The sequence below is a fragment of the Saccopteryx bilineata genome, chromosome 2 (genome assembly GCF_036850765.1).
Source record: "Saccopteryx bilineata isolate mSacBil1 chromosome 2, mSacBil1_pri_phased_curated, whole genome shotgun sequence".
Taxonomy (NCBI): Eukaryota; Metazoa; Chordata; class Mammalia; order Chiroptera; family Emballonuridae; genus Saccopteryx; species Saccopteryx bilineata.
In genome coordinates, this window is record NC_089491.1 from 173,965,568 (window position 1) to 173,983,250 (window position 17,683).

At 41.2% G+C, this 17,683-nt stretch overlaps 1 protein-coding gene and 1 pseudogene across 1 annotated transcript in view; one reads left to right on the forward strand and one right to left on the reverse strand.

Moving 5' to 3' along the window:
• The window catches only part of SLC6A13 (solute carrier family 6 member 13), a 55,952-nt gene that overhangs the window by 7,683 nt on the left and 30,586 nt on the right, over positions 1-17,683 (forward strand). The gene's annotated exons all lie outside the window — the stretch shown is intronic.
• LOC136325006 (zinc finger CCCH domain-containing protein 14-like) lies at positions 1,544-3,609 on the reverse strand (annotated as a pseudogene).

Here is a 17,683-nt window from a genome sequence, read left to right on the forward strand (position 1 = left end):
TTGACCAACGTCTCCCCTCTGGCAACCACCATTCTACTCTGTATTTCCATGAGCTTGGCTTTTTAAAATTCCACACGTAAGTGAGATCATATGATATTTTTCTTTATTTGACTTATTTCACTTAGCATAATACCTTCAAGTTTCATCCATGTTGTTGCAAAAGGCAGGATTTCTTTAGTTTTTTTATGGTTGAATAATATCCCAGTGTGTGCATGTGTGCACACACATCTGTTGGACATAGGTTGTTTCCATATCGGTATTCTTTTACTATACTTCAGTTTGCTTTTCTTAAAATTTTATATAAATGAAATCATGTAGTATATACTTTTCTTTACCCGGTTTCTTTCATGCAGCATAATTATTTTGAGATTCATCCATATTTTCATGAGTCAGTAGTTTATTCTTTGTCCTTGCTGAGTAGTATTTTATTATATGGGTATACTCCAATTTGTTTATCTATTCTGTTGATAAACATTTGGTTGTTTCCAGGTTTTAGTTGTTACGCATAAAGCTGCTAAGAACATTTGTGTACAAGTCTTTGTATAAACATACACTTTCATTCCCCTTGAGTAAACAGCTGGAAGTAAAATGACTGGATTTTGTGGTAGGTGCACTTTTTACTTTTAAGAAACTGCCTCTTTTCTAAAATGGTTGTACCATTTTACATTCCTGCCAGCAGTGTATGAAAGTGTCAATTTTTCATATTTTTGCCAATACGTAGGCAGTTTTTTTAATTTTTAATTTTCTAATTGGTGTATACCATTATCTCACTGTGGCCTGACCTGTGGTGGCACAGTGGCTAAGGTGTCGACCTGAAATGTTGAGGTCTCTGGTTTGATGCCTGGCAACTACGAATCGATGTTTCCCACTCCTCCCCTCTGCCTTTCTCTTTCTCTCTCCTCTCTCTAAAATCAATAAATAAAATCTTTTTTTTTTTTTTTTAGGTGAGAGGAGGGGTGATAGTGAGACATACTCCTGCATGCGCACTGACCGGGATACCCCCCGGTAAACCTATCTGGGGATGATGCTTGAGTACTGAGCTATTTTTAGTGCCTGAGGCTGCTGTTCTGAACAATGAGTCATCCTCAACCCTGGGCTGATGATGCTCAAACCAATTTAGCCACTGGCTGAGGGAGGCGAAGAGGGAGAGAAGGGGGAGAGAGAAGGGGAGAGAAGCAGATGGTCACTTCTTCTTTGTGCCCTGATTGGGAATGGAACCCGGATGTTCATGTGCGAGGCTGATGCTCTATCCACTGAGCAAACTGGCCAGGGCCAAATAAAATCTTTAAAAAATATTATCTCACTGTCATTTTAATTTATATTTTCCTAATGGCTAATGATGTTGAGCATTTTTTTTATGTACTGTACTTATTTGAGCCCACATTTCTTCTTTGGTGAAAACCTGTTCAAATCTTTTGACCATTTAAAAAAAAAGGTTGTTATCATACTATTGCATTTTGAGACTTCATTATGTATTCTGGATACAAGCCTTTTATCAAATATGCAGTTTGAAAATATTTATTTCTTATTCTGCCTTATATTTTTCTTTCTTGGTATATTATGAAAGCAATATATTCCAAGTTTCAGAGACTTGATAAGTTCTATAGAATCTCTTCCATCAGGATGCAGAAACTTTCAAACTTCACAATCTTCTGCCAGGTAGGACTGGTAGGTATTCACGGGTCTGAGGCCAAATCCATTTCAAGGCATGTCGTGGTGGTATAGTCATGGTGGAGTGATAAAACGTACAGTCAGGCTTTGTCCAATGAATGTTGAGCTACAGTGATTTGGATGATAGAAGGGACGTTCCATTTTCTTACAAGCAGGGACGTAATGGCAGGTCTGACTACTAGAAAATGGTGTTGGTGTTATAACTCAGTTCTGGGGGCAGTATTGGAATTCTCCTACTCATATAAGGGAAGGGACAATCTGACTTACTACATTTTGCATTGTATTCACAATTTGAATGGGCAAGCACACATATTCCAGCAAACTGACAACTGAAGAAAGCTTTGCAAGGTGAAACAAGGTGACGCTAAGTACATCTGGCCCCGTTTTTGCAGGCAGGCCAGAACTTGCCACGCTCTAAAAGTTCTTATGGTTTCTGTGTCACACTCAGTTCCCTTATCTCAGCTGGCTCGGTCGGTAGTCTCCACCATTACTGGATCAACCTGCAGCCGGGATAAAGAGTGCCTCTGGCGAGTTCCTTGACTTTTCTATATCATTTCCTTGTGTTTCCTCTTCTTTAATCGGGGGACTTGTTTTAGAGGTCCTGCTTTGTTCCTGGACCATTTCTGCCAGCCATTCTTCTTAAGAAGTTCGACTTCTGCGAGCCACTGGGAATGTGTTTCTGTGAGACTGCAGAATAGTTGTTTTTGTTACCAATTATTGAGCTTTAGATACAACCTTCAAAATTACGGTAGATTCTTGTTAGCTTGATTAGAAGGAGGAAGTGAGAGTCTTCTCTAGGGCTTTGCTGGCGTGGACGCTGCTGGATTTGCCTGCTGGATGGGACCCGCAATCATCATCTTCCTCCTGCTCTTCTCCATGGGGATTGATCTTTTATTTTTTTTTTGTATTTTTCTGAAGTTGGAAACGGGGAGGCAGTCAGACAGACTCCCGCATGCGCCCAACCAGGATCCACCCGGCATGCCCACCAGGGGGTGATGCTCTGCCCATCTGGGGCATTGCTCTGCTGCAACCAGAGCCATTCTAGCGCCTGAGGCAGAGGCCATGGAGCCATCCTCAGTGCCTGGGCCAACTTTGCTCCAATGGAGCCTCAGCTGCGGGAGGGGAAAAGAGAGAGAGAGAGGAAGGAGAAGGGGAGGGGTGGAGAAGCAGATGGACACTTCTCCTGTGTGCCCTGGCCGGGAATCGAACCCGGGACTCCTGCACGCCAGGCTGACACTCTACCACTGAGCCAATTTTATTTTATTTTAACAACTCAGTTTACTACAGGCAACTTTCTCTTCTGAAAGTTTCCTTCCTCAACTCATTTTTACTGAGTTGTTTCTGAAGAAGGAACTGTTGAGTTTCTTCTAAGTTGTTCAGCACTTCTGGTTCTCACAAATGTTCTGTTTCATACCCGGCTGTACTGTAAATTGAGTTCCTTGGCAACATGAATACTGTTTTGCTACTGCTGAAATTGTAACCTGTTTAAAGGAACACCACTCTCTGCAATTCAACTTGCAGGTGAGGATACATTTCAAAAGAAGGACGAGGAGAACCACATATGTCGCTGTCAGTTTTTTTCTGAGATAAGGGATACTTCTGCATAAAATTGCAGTCTTCATCAGTGGGATCATCTAGTTTCGGGCTTAATATCAATCACATCTTTCAGTGGATGCTGGCTCCCTCAGAGGTTTCGCTGTTGACATTAGTTGGGTTACAGCTACATTTATCAAAAGTCTGTCTGACATTAATGGTTTTCTGCTCCTGTGAACTTGAAGAAACTGCAATTTCTTTGCTCAGGTTCAGAGCTAGAATCTGCAAGGGGTGGCACTGCAGCTTCTGCCTTCTCTCATCTCTGACCAAAACTGCTGTTGTTTAAAGCGTGTTGCAATTGAGTATGCTGCTATCGGAAGACTTTAGACTAGAAGGATGAGTTGTAACAGAGCGAAGTTTATCTAATACACCATGAAGCCATATGGTGACAAGGACTGGTCCTCTGTCCTTTGGTCCTTTCTTATTGGCTACCATCACCATATTGTAATCAGGAAGTTCTTCACTGAACCATAGTAGAGGCAAATGCCAGAAAGCCTCAAGCATCCCATATGCAAAATCATTCAATATGAGCTCCTAACTCTGGCAATTTCCCTGTTTAACAAAATGTTTTCATCTATGAATCATGTATTTTGGTTTCACATGAAAGAAATCTTTGCTTACCCAAACCAAAGTCTTATATATTTTTTTCTAGAAGTTTTACGATTTTGGGTTTTACATTTAGGTCTGTAATTCATTTTGGGTTAATTTTTATATATAATGAAGGTATGGATTAAAGTTCATTTTTACAAGTGTATGAGTATCCACTTGTTCCAACATCATTTATTGAAAAGACTATCTTCTTTTTTGTTTTCAATGAATTGCCTTTTCACCTTTGTTGAAAATTAGTTGTTGCCTGACCTGTGGTGGCGCAGTGGATAAAGCGTCGACCTGGAATGCTGAGGTCGCCGGTTCAAAACCCAGGGATTACCTGGTCAAGGCGCATATGGGAGTTGATGCTTCCTGCTCCTCCCCTCTTCTCTCTCTCTCTCTCTCCTCCTTCTCTCCTCTCTAAAATGAATAAATAAAGTCTTAAAAAAAAAAGAAGCCTCAACTCTTAAAAAAAAAATTAGTTGTCCATATGTGTGTGAGCATGTTGCTGGACTATTCTGTTCTATTGATTGATTTATTCTGACACCTAAATCACACTGTCTTGATTACTGTAGCTTTATAAGAATGTGAAAATAAGGTAGAGTTCAGCCTAAAACTTAGTTCTTCTTTGTCATAGTTGGATTTTCGTATGAATTTTAGAATCAGTTTGTCAATTTCTGCAATAAAATTTTCCAGAATTTTGATTGGTATTGCAATGAATCTATAGATCAACTTGGGAAGAACTGCCATCTAAGTAATATTGAGTCTTCTGACCGTGGATAGAAGGGAACTACGCCTCATCATTTATTTAGGTCTTTGATTTTTTTCCTCAGGAATGTCTTGCTGTTGTGAGTATACATATTTCACAGCTTCTGCCAGATTTATTCTTATTTTGTTTTTGATGCTTTTATAAATGATGTTATTTCTTAAATTGAATTTATAATTTTTTGTTGCTAGTATATAAGTATACGATGGATTTTTCTATGTTGATCTTGTATTCTGCTACCTTGTAAACTGACTTATTGGTTCCAGTAGTTCTTTGGTAAATTTCAAAGGCTTTTTCTTTTCTTTTTAAACACATTTTATTGAGATATGATTGACACACAAAAAGCTGTACATAGTTAATGAACACAACTTGATGAGTTTGGAAGTAATATCTACCATGTCCAAAAGTTTTCATCTGCCCTTCTTTTAATTTTTTTTTTTTTTTTGCGATAAGAACACAACATAAGATTTATCTTCTTAGTAAATTGTTCGGGGAACAATACAATATTGTTAACTATAGGCACCATGGTATATACCCTTTGACCAGTTCCTGCCTGTCTGTTTCCCCATTTCTCAGCCCTTGATAACCACCATTCTACTCTCTGCTTCCATCAGTTTGACTACCTTAGATTCCAGAGGACTTTATACATAGATTATCATGTCATTTGAGAATAAAAGAATTCTATTTCTTTTCCAATCTGAATAACTTTTAATTTTTTCTTTGCCTTTTTGCTTTGGCTAGAAGCAGTATTTCTAGAAATTATGTTGGATAGAAGTAATAAGAATAGATACCTTGGTCTGATTCTTGACCTTAGCAGTTAAGCAGTCTCTCTCCATTAAGCATGATGTTATCTGGAGGGTTTTTGTAGATGCCTTTTATCAGTTTGAGGAAGTTTCCTTCTATCCTTTGCTTCAAAATATACATTGTGTTGTATTAATATAAACACTGCAGCTTTCTTTTGCTGAGTATTGGCATGGCAAATCTCTCCCCATCCTTTTACTTTTAACTTATTTGTGTATGGATATTCAAAGTGCATTTTTTCTAAGCAGCATATAGCTGGGTCTTGCTAGTTTTTAAAAACTAATCTGACAATCTCTACCTTTTATTTGGGATATTTAGACTACTTACATTTAAATGCAGTTGTCTACAGCCTGACCAGGCAGTGGCGCAGTGGATAGAGCATCGGACTAGGATGCAGAGGACCCAGGTTCGAGATTCCGAGGTCACCAGCTTGAGCACAGGCTCATCTGGTTTGAGCAAAAGCTCACCAGCTTGGACCCAAGGTCGCTGGCTTGAGCAAGGGGTTACTCAGTCTGCTCAAGGCCCACGGTCAAGGCACATATGAGAAAGCAATCAATGAACAACTAAGATGTCACAATGAAAAACTGATGATTGATGCTTCTTATCTCTCTCCGTTCCTGTCTGTCTGTTCCTATCTATCCCTCTCTCTGACTCTGTAAAAAAAAAAAAAAAAAAAAAAAAAAAATAAATAAATAAATAAATGCAGTTGTCTACAGAATTAAGTTTAAATTTAAAAAAAATATTTTTCTATTATAGTTTATAGTCAATATATATATATATTTTTTAGTTTTAGGTTTACAGCATAGTGGTTACTCAATTATATAATTTATTAAGTGATTCCCCAATAATTCTAGTACCTACCTGGCCCCACACATGGTTATTAGAATATTATTGACTATATTCCCTGTGCTGTACTTTACATCCCCATGACTATTTTGTAACTCTACCAATTTGTTAGTTAAGTTGTCATTTTACTGTTTGTTTTCTAATTTATCTTATCAGTTCTTTCTTTCCCTTTTCTTCTCCTTCTGCCTTCCTTTAGATCAGTGATTTTCAAACTTTTTCATACATAAACTAATTACTAAAATTCTGTATCATACCAAAATATTATATTTTTTCCAATCTGACAAAAAAATCCATAGTTTTAAATTTGATTCATTCATACCAGATGGCTATTATTGAATTGGCTGCTGTCATTTTTTAACTTGACAGTCTAAGGGAAAAGAGGTCTATGCCCGACTAAATAGTCAGGTATTGCATGTCTTAAAAATTGTGTGCATGCGGGAGAGACAAGATGGCGCTGGAGTAGGCGGACGCACCAGCATCTACCTCCCAGAACCAATGTGGATTACAAACTAATTTTATGAACTATCAGCTGGAAAAACCAACTTTGGACTAAACTAAAAGGACTCTTCAACCCAGGAACGCTGAAGAAGCCACCCAGAGACTGGTAGGAAAAGCGGAAACGCGGAGAGGGCTGCCCAGCTTCTCGGAGTGAAGGGCAGCAGGGAGAGACTCGCGTGGCGGGAAGTGAATTTAGCAGAGGGGGAAGGGTCCTGAGCCCCAGGAACAAAGCCCCAGCCTGCAGCCCCAGACCCCAGAAGAGGCGTAAGGACAGTATTTAGCTGGAAACAAGTCAGGATACTGTTTGTGAGAGAGTCTGATTTCTCAGACCCAGGATCCTTCTTAAAGGGACCACGCAGAACATCTCTCTCACAAACACTCACCCGGGGCTCCTGGGGACGGGAGGAGAGAGGAGAAAACCACAGTAACAGGAAGAGAGTGCAATCTAGGAGGCATAGGGAGAAACATTTTGAGAGATAGCCACCCTAACCCCTGGGACGAGGCACTCCCCAAAGCTGAAGTGAATATTTCCCCCGGAAACAGCAATACCAGCAAAGGGACGCAGGAGGCAGCCAAACAAGCTCCCCCGCAGCATTCAGAGCAGAGTCGCATAGAAAGAGGGAGCTTTCGGGTCTACAGTAGTGAGTCTTAGGGTCCGAGCTGCAACGCCCCCACCCACGCGGCTGAGGGCGCACCGGAGAGTGGGCGGCAGCGGGAGACAAAAGCGCGGTTCTGCTGGCAGGGGCGGAAGCCGGCTGGCCACCAGTGGGCTCAGGTGTGAGCTCAATCTTGCCCGGCTAGGGAGAAGGGGGCGTGCAAAAGCGGCCAAGCTCAGCGGCTGGCAGCCTGTAATCCAGGCTCCGGGAGAAGGGCGGGAAACCCAGAAAGGGTAGAAACCAGCCCCGGGGCAAGGGCAGAGGAGCACATCCCTGCCCCGCCCATGCAACCCAGGCTTGCGGTCTGACTTGGTAGCCGGCTCCTCCCGCGAGGGTGGAGCCAAAAGCCCAGAAGAGGCGGAGTTGCGCTACGAAGCTGAGCTTGGGCACGCAGCCCTGCCTGGCGGTAGAGCCAAGGCTAGCAGCTGTTCCTTGAGTGGGATCATCCTGCAAAGGCAGGGCGAAAGCTCGGAAACAGGCGGAGACCCGCAGCTGAGCAAAGGTGCTCGCCAGTGCCCTCAGGACCGAGCATAACGTCACACACGGGGGCGGGGCAAAGGCCAAAGCCACCAACCCTTGTGCACCCGAGCACGTGATCACAGCCACTCTTGTGAAGAGAAAATGCGGAGGCAGAGAAATACAACACAAATAAACCAAGAGAAATCCCCAGAAAAGGACCTAAGTGAATCAGATATAACCAAATTACCAGATGCAGAGTTTAAAATAACGATTGTTAGGATGCTCAAAGATATTAGAACCACCATAGATGGCCACTACGAAAACCTAAATAAAGAGATAACAAATATAAAAAAGGACATTGAAATAATAAAAAAGAATCAGACAGAAATGACAAATACAATATCTGAAATAAAGAATACAATGGAAGGAATTAAAAGCAGGATGGATGAAGCAGAGAATCGAATCAGTGAGTTAGAGGACACAATAAATAAAGGTACAGAAGCAGAGCAGAAAAAAGAAAAGAGACTCAAAAAGTCTGAGGAAACTCTAAGAGAGCTCTGTGACAACATGAAGAGAAATAATATCCGCATCATAGGGGTTCCTGAAGAAGAAGAGAAAGAACAAGGGATAGAGACTTTGTTCAAACATATTATAACGGAAAACTTCCCCCAATTAAGGCAGGAAAACATTTCACATGTTCAGGAAGCACAGAGAACTCCATTAAGGAGAAACCCAAAGAAACCAACACCAAGACACATCATAATTAAATTACCAAAGCTAAATGATAAAGAGAAAATATTAAAAGCTGCTAGAGAAAAAAAGACTATCACCTACAAAGGAGCCCCCATAAGGATGACTTCTGACTTCTCAACAGAAACACTTGAGGCCAGAAGGGAATGGCAAGAAATATTCAAAGTAATGCAGAAGAAGAACCTACAACCAAGACTACTTTATCCAGCAAGGATATCATTTAAAATTGAAGGAGAAATAAAAAGCTTTACAGACAAAAAAAAACTCAAGGATTTCACTGCAACCAAACCAAGGCTGCAAGAAATGCTAAGGGACCTGTGGTAAACAGATCAAAGGAAAAAAAGAATATAGCAAAAGAGAAAAACAGTTTTAAAGAAAAAAAATGGCAATAAACAATTATATATCAGTAATAACCTTAAATGTTAATGGATTAAATGATCCGATCAAGAGACATAGGGTAGCTGCATGGATAAGAAAACAGGACCCATACATATGCTGTCTACAAGAGACACACCTTAAATCAAAAGATGTACACAGACTAAAGATAAAAGGATGGAAAAAAATATTTCACGCAAATGGAAATGAAAAAAAAAGCTGGGGTAGCAATACTTATATCAGACAAAATGGACTTTAGAACAAAGACCATAGTTAGAGATAAAGAAGGTCACTACATAATGATAAAGGGAGCATTCCAAAAGGAAGATATAACCATTATAAATATCTACGCACCTAATATAGGAGCACCTAAATATATAAAGCAGACTTTGATAGACTTAAAGGGCGAGATCAACAGCAATACTATAATAGTAGGAGATTTCAATACCCCATTAACATCATTAGATAGATTCTCAAGAAAGAAAATTAACAAAGAAACAGCAGACTTAAAGGACATATTAGATGAACTTGATTTAATAGATATCTTCAGAACCTTTCACCCTAAAACAGCAGAATATACATTCTTTTCAAGCGCTCATGGTACATTCTCTAGAATAGACCACATATTAGGGCACAAAAGCGGGCTCAACAAATTTAAGAAGATTGAAATCATATCGAGCACTTTCTCTGATCACAATGGCATTAAACTAGAAATCAACCACAATAGAAAAATTGAAAAACATTCAAACACTTGGAAACTAAATAGCATGTTATTAAACAATGAATGGGTTAACATTGAGATCAAAGAAGAAATTAAAAAATTCCTAGAAACAAATGATAATGAGCATACATCAACTCAAAATTTATGGGACACAGCAAAAGCAGTCCTGAGAGGGAAGTTTATAGCATTACAGGCATACCTCAAGAAGCTAGAAAAAGCTCAAATAAACAACATAACCCTGCATCTAAAAGAACTAGAAAAAGAACAACAAGTAAAGCCCAGAGCTAGTAGAAGGAAGGAAATAATAAAGATCAGAGCAGAAATAAATGACATAGAGGCTAAAGAAACAATACAGAGGATCAATGAAACCAGGAGCTGGTTCTTTGAAAAGGTAAACAAGATCGATGAACCTTTAACAAGACTCACCAAGAAAAAAAGAGAGAGGACTCAAATAAATAAAATTAAAAACGAGAGTGGAGAAATAACAACTGACACAACAGAAATACAAAATATTGTAAGAAAATACTATGAAGAACTGTACGCCAAAAAACTAGACAACCTAGATGAAATGGACAAATTCCTTGAATCATATAATCTTCCAAAAATCAATCTGGAGGAATCAGAAAACCTAAACAGACCAATTACAACAAATGAGATTGAAACAGCTATCAAAAAACTCCCAGCCCTGGCCGGTTGGCTCAGCGGTAGAGCGTCGGCCTAGCATGCGGAGGACCCGGGTTCGATTCCCGGCCAGGGCACACAGGAGAAGCGCCCATTTGCTTTTCCACCCCTCCGCCGCGCTTTCCTCTCTGTCTCTCTCTTCCCCTCCTGCAGCCAAGGCTCCATTGGAGCAAAGATGGCCCGGGCGCTGGGGATGGCTCTGTGGCCTCTGCCTCAGGCGCTAGAGTGGCTCTGGTCGCAACATGGCGACGCCCAGGATGGGCAGAGCATCGCCCCCTGGTGGGCAGAGCGTCGCCCCTGGTGGGCGTGCCGGGTGGATCCCGGTCGGGCGCATGCGGGAGTCTGTCTGACTGTCTCTCCCTGTTTCCAGCTTCAGAAAAGTGAAAAAAAAAAAAAAAAAAAAAAAAACTCCCAAAAAAGAAAAGTCCTGGGCCTGATGGCTTCACAAGTGAATTCTACCAAATATTCAAAGAAGAACTAACTCCTATCCTTCTCAAGCCATTTCAAAAAATTCAAGAGGAAGGAAGACTTCCAAACTCCTTTTTTGAGGCAAGCATAATTCTGATTCCAAAACCAGGCACAGACAACACAAAGAAAGAAAATTATAGGCCAATATCCCTGATGAACTTAGATGCAAAAATCCTCAATAAAATATTCGCAAACCGGATCCAGCAATATATGGAAAAAATCATACACCATGATCAAGTAGGATTTATTCTTGGGAGGCAAGGCTGGTACAATATTCGCAAATCAATCAATGTGATTCATCACATAAACAAAAGAAAGGAGAAAAACCACATGATAATTTCAATAGATGCAGAAAAAGCATTTGATAAAGTCCAGCACCCATTCATGATCAAAACTCTCAGCAAAGTGGGAATACAGGGAACATACCTAAACATGATAAAGTCCATCTATGACAAACCCACAGCCAACATCATACTCAATGGGCAAAAATTAAAAGCCATCCCCTTAAGATCAGGAACAAGGCAGGGGTGCCCCCTTTCACCACTCTTATTCAACATAGTTCTGGAAGTCCTCGCCACAGCAATCAGACAAGAAAAAGAAATAAAAGGCATCCAAATTGGAAAAGAAGAAGTAAAACTATCATTATTTGCAGATGACATGATATTGTATATAGAAAACCCTAAAGTCTCAGTCAAAAAACTACTAGACTTGATAAAAGAATTTGGCAAGGTGGCAGGATATAAAATCAATACTCAGAAATCAGAGGCATTTTTATACACTAATAATGAACTGTCAGAAAGAGAAATCAGGGAATCAATCCCCTTTACCATTGCAACCAAAAAAATAAAGTACCTGGGAATAAATCTAACCAAGGAGATTAAAGACTTGTACTTGGAAAATTATAAAACATTGATAAAAGAAATCAGGGAAGATACGAATAAGTGGAGGCATATACCGTGCTCATGGTTAGAAAGAATAAACATCATTAAAATGTCTATATTACCCAAAGCAATTTATAAATTCAATGCAATACCAATGAAAATACCAATGACTTACTTCAAAGATATAGAACACATATTCCAAAAATTTATATGGAACCAAAAAAGAACACGAATAGCCTCAGCAATCCTGAAAAGGAAGAAAAAAGCGGGAGGTATCACACTTCCAGATATCAAGTTATATTATAAGGCCATTGTACTCAAAACAGCATGGTACTGGCATAAGAACAGGCACATAGATCAATGGAACAGAACAGAGAACTCAGAATTAAACCCACAGCTCTATGGACAACTGATATTTGACAAAGGAGGTAAGACAATACAATGGAGTAAAGACAGCCTCTTCAACAAATGGTGTTGGGAAAACTGGACAGCTACCTGCAAAAAAATGAAACTAGACCACCAACTTACACCACTGACAAAAATAAACTCAAAATGGATAAAAGACTTGAATGTAAGCCGTGAAACCATAAGCATCTTAGAAGAAAACATAGGCAGTAAGCTCTCTGACATCTCTCGCAGCAACATATTTGCTGATTTGTCTCCACAGGCAAGTGAAATAAAAGACAGGATAAACAAATGGGACTTTATCAAACTAAAAAGCTTCTGCACGGCTAAAGACAATAAGAACAGAATAAAAAGACAAACTACACAATGGGAGAATATATTTGACATAGCATCTGATAAGGGGCTAATAACTAAAATTTATAAAGAACTTGTAAAACTTAATACCAGGAAGACAAACAATCCAATCCAAAAATGGGCAAAAGAAATGAATAGACATTTCTCCAAAGAGGACACACAGATGGCCAATAGGCATATGAAAAAATGTTCAACATCACTAATCATTAGAGAAATGCAAATTAAAACCACAATGAGATATCACCTCACACCAGTCAGAATGGCGCTCATCAATAAAAAAACACAGAATAAGTGCTGGCGAGGATGTGGAGAAAAGGGAACCCTCCTGCACTGCTGGTGGGAATGCAGACTGGTGCAGCCACTGTGGAAAACAGTATGGAGATTCCTCAAGAAATTAAAAATCGAACTGCCTTTTGACCCAGCTATACCACTGTTAGGAATATACCCCAAGAACACCATAGCACTGTTTGAAAAGAAGAAATGCACCCCCATGTTTATGGCAGCATTGTTCACAATAGCAAAGATTTGGAAACAGCCCAAGTGTCCATCAGAGGACGAGTGGCTTAAAAAGCTTTGGTATATATATACTATGGAATACTACTCAGCCATAAGAAATGATGACATAGGATCTTTTACAACAACATGGATGGGCCTTGATAACATTATACTGAGTGAAAGAAGTAAATCAGAGAAAAACTAAGAACTATATGTTTCCATACATAGGTGGGTCATAAAGATGAGACTCAGAGACATGAACAACAGTGTTGGGGTTACAGGGTGGGGGGAGGAGAGGGAGGGTGTTGGGGAGGGGAGGGGCACAAAGATCATGGCTTTTCATCATTTGCCATATTCCCCCCTTAATCTACAGACTGCAAATATTTACTTATGGTGTTTCCACTATAAAGACTGCTGTCTTAGGGACAAATGCTGATAAACTATTTCAGCAGTTCCTCCTTCTTCAAAGACTTATAAGTAAACATAGAGCTCCATGTTTCATAGGACATACTCAAGCTCACTCCATGCTCCCTGGAGCTTTAGCACAAGGGAATGCCCCCCCCCCTTTTTGTGTTTTTTTTTTTTTTTTTTAGTATTTTTTCTTTTATTTATTTATTTTTTGTATATTTCTGAGGATGGGGATGGGGAGGCAGTCGGACGGACTCCTGCATGCGCCTGACTGGGGTCCACCTGGCATGCCTACCAGGGGAAATGCTCTGCCCATCTGGGATGTTGCTCTGTTACAACCGGAGCCATTCTAGCGACTGGGGCGGGGGCCATGGGGCCATCCTTAGTGCCCGGGGTGGATTTGCTCCGGTGGAGCCTTGGCTGCGGGCGGGAGGAGGGGGGCCTGGAGGAAGGAGAGGGGAGGGAGTGGAGAGGTAGATGGGCGCTTCTCCTGTGTGCTCTGGCTGGGAATCGAACCCGGGAATCCTGCACACCAGGCCAATGACTCCAACGGGTCTACCATATCATGCTTTTTACTTAAAAAAAAAAAAAAATTTACATTTCTTTTGAATGCTGATGAACAGGAGACACCAAATCTTTTTCGCCTGCAAACTACTACCTTCTTTATTAGATCTAGCTAATAACACTGTTCTGTCTTTTTTCCAAATAGCTCCAGATATATGGAAAAGATTTATATAGGCGGATGGGGATCCTCAAACCCCTCAGCGAGATCTTCTGAGAATGGCTCTTAAGATACCTAGAGGCAGAAAAAGCCCAATAGAGATCAGGGGGAACTACCAGCTTTTAGGATACACCCTTAAAGGCTCCAACACCCCAAAGGGGTCTCATAGGATGCCATCTGGGTCCTGCTTCAATAGTGGAAAGGAAGGTCATTGAGCTAAAGCCTGCCAGGCTTACACGCCTCTGCTGTGAGGAAACAGGGACACTGGAAGGTGGGCTTCCCCCTCGCTCCTCTAAGGGAGGGTTCAGTCTCTTCCAGCCCTGCTCCAGCCACCTATGACCTAACTTTGCCCAGAAAGCTGGGGTTTGCCACTGAAGGCTGAAGGTGCCCAGGGCTGTCGGCCCCATCTACGACACTGTGGACGAGCCTAGGGTATTTCTTCCAAGAAGCAGGTAAACTGATCTCATTTGCACAAGGGCCACTTAACTATGTCTTGCCTGAATAGTCAGGTTTTTTATTCTTCCCTCAAAGATCTCTGTTGTGGGTGTTGATAGTCCTATTTTCTGCTGCTTTGCTTAATATATAGTGTTTCCTTTATCCCTCCTACCTCAATGCCCCACTCATATTTCAGGCTGGGACCTACTCTTAATTTAGAGCTCTCTTTCCTCCTTTTGCCAACTTGTATTATGAATTTACCTTTGCCACCAAGCTTAGTGTATCCCAAGGTTCTCTTTACCAGGCCACAGCCACAGAGCTCCAGGGAAAAGCAACCTGGTCTCAACTCTCCAGGCAGAGGAGAACAGGAGCTCCATATCCACGCATGCTGCAAATGGCTTTTTCCAGTCTACCTGAATCATTACCAGCTAGAAGCAGCGGTCATTGGGACTTGGACATGAGCTGCAAAGTATAGAATGGTGACAACAATTCCAGTGCCATGCGGACTTTTCCTGTGGGGAACTTTCCTGGACTCCTGCTCCCTGTGACAGCTCCTAACAGACTGAACTGTGGTTGGGTTGCATTTTTCAGGGATTTGGCATGGTGATGGGGTCAACTTGGACTTGGGGAACATGTTAAGGACACTACTCATTTATGGATTCTTGCTGTATTCGCCAAGAGTTTGCTTAAAGGCTCTTAATCACTGTAAAAAAAAAATAGAGGACTGGATGAAGAAGATGGGGCACATATACACCATGGTATATTATTCAGCTAGGAGAAATGGTGACATCGGATCACTTATAGCGGAATGGTGGAGTCTTGGTAGCATTGTGCGGGGTGAAATAATCGAATCAGAAAAAAACAGGAACTGCAGGATTCCATACATTGGTGGGACATAAAAGCGAGACTAAGAGGCATGAACAGGAGTGTGGTGGCTATGGGGGGTGGGGGGAGGGAAGGAGGGAGAGGGGGAGGGGGAGGGGTACAGAGAGAACTGGATGGAGGGTGGCGGAGGACGATCTCTCTTCGGGTGATGGGTATGCAACATAACTAAATGACAAGATAACCTGGAAATGTTTTCTTTGAATGTATGTACCCTGATTTATTGATGTCACCCCATTAAAATAAAAATTTATTTATAAAAAAAAAAAAATTGTGTGCATGCCACAGAACACCGATAGAAAATTGCTGTTTTAGATTAATTAGGTGCCTGACCGCTGGTAGCGCAATGAATAGAGCGTCGACCCAGGATGCTCAGGTCCCTAGTTTGAAACCCTGAGGTCACCTGCTTGAGTGTGGGCTTATAGCTTGAACGCAGAATCATTGACAAGATCCCAAGGTCACTGGCTCAAGCAAAGAGACACTGGCTTGGCTTTAGCTCCCCTGGTCAAAGCATGTAAGAGAAGCAATCAATGAACAACTAAAGTTGAAGCAACTACAAGTTGATGCTTCTCATCTCTCTCCTCCCTCTCTCCTCTTCCTGTCTCTTTCTCTCTCTCAAATCAATTAGGTATTTTTTATTATTCTATTGTCAGCTTTCTTCTTGTTGGCTTATTAGCTATAACTTTTGTTGTGTTAGTTTAGTGATTGTTAGGGTTTTGTAATGTGCATCTTAAATTTATCACAGTTTACCTTCAGGTGATATACCACTTTACAAATAAGAGTCTCACAATAATACACTTCTATTTTTCTCTTCCTGACTTTGTGCTCTTGTTGTTACACACTTTACTTTTTCATGTATTATAAATTTCATATTACATTGTTATTATTTTTAATAAGTCAATTATCTTTTAAAGATATTTGAATAATAAGCAAAAGTGCTTATGTATTTACTTATTTATATAGTAAGCATGTTCATCATTCCTTTGTATAGATTCATATTTCTCTCTGGCATCATTTCCCTCTGCCTGAAGGATTTTCTTTAACATTTCATGTAGTGCAGATCTGCTTGCTGGTGATGGATTCCTTCCAGTTTTGCATTCCTTAAAAAGCATTGGTTTTGCCTGACCAGGTGGTGGCGAAACGGATAGAGCGTCGGACTGGGATGTAGAGGACCCAGGTTTGAGACTCTGAGGTCGCCAGCTTGAGCACGGGCTCATCTGGCTTGAGCAAAAAAGCTCACCAGCTTGGACCCAAGGTCGCTGGCTTGAGCAAGGGGTCACTCGGTCTGCTGAAGGCCTGTGGTCAAGGCACATATGAGAAAGCAATCAATGAACAACTAAGGTGTCGCAACGAAAAACTGATGATTGATGCTTCTCATCTCTCTCCATTCCTGTCTGTCTGTCCCTATCTATTCCTCGTTCTGTCCCTGTAAAAAAAAAAAAAAAAAAAAAAGCATTTGTTTCACTTCCATTTTGAACAATATATTTATTGTGTATAGAAGTCTAGCTTGACAGCCTTTTTCCTTCAGTACTTTAACAAATGTGCTCTCTCATCACTCTCTTCTTATGCAGTCAGTCATTGTTTCCAATGAGAAATATGATATCTACATTGTACATATCTTTCTTCCTCTTCTGGTTCCTTTTAAGAATTCTTCTTAAAATCTCTTAATCACTGGTATAAATCATTTTATTATAATGCCCCTTGTTCAAGTTTCTTATTTAGCAGTTCACTGAGCTTCTTGGATCTATGGATTTATAGTTTTCATCAAATTTGGAAAAATTTCAGTCATTATTTCTTCAAAAAATTTTGACACCCCTCTCTTGTCTCCTTCAGGGTATCAATTACGAATATATTATGTGGAATCTAATAAACAAAGCAGATTAAAAATAAAGTGAGCCCTGGCCGGTTGGCTCAGCGGTAGAGCGTCGGCCTAGCGTGCGGAGGACCCGGGTTCGATTCCCGGCCAGGGCACACAGGAGAAGCGCCCATTTGCTTCTCCACCCCTCCGCCGCGCTTTCCTCTCTGTCTCTCTCTTCCCCTCCTGCAGCCAAGGCTCCATTGGAGCAAAGATGGCCCGGGCGCTGGGGATGGCTCTGTGGCCTCTGCCTCAGGCGCTAGCGTGGCTCTGGTCGCAATATGGCGACGCCCAGGATGGGCTGAGCATCGCCCCCTGGTGGGCAGAGCGTCGCCCATGGTGGGCGTGCCGGGTGAATCCCGGTGGGGCGCATG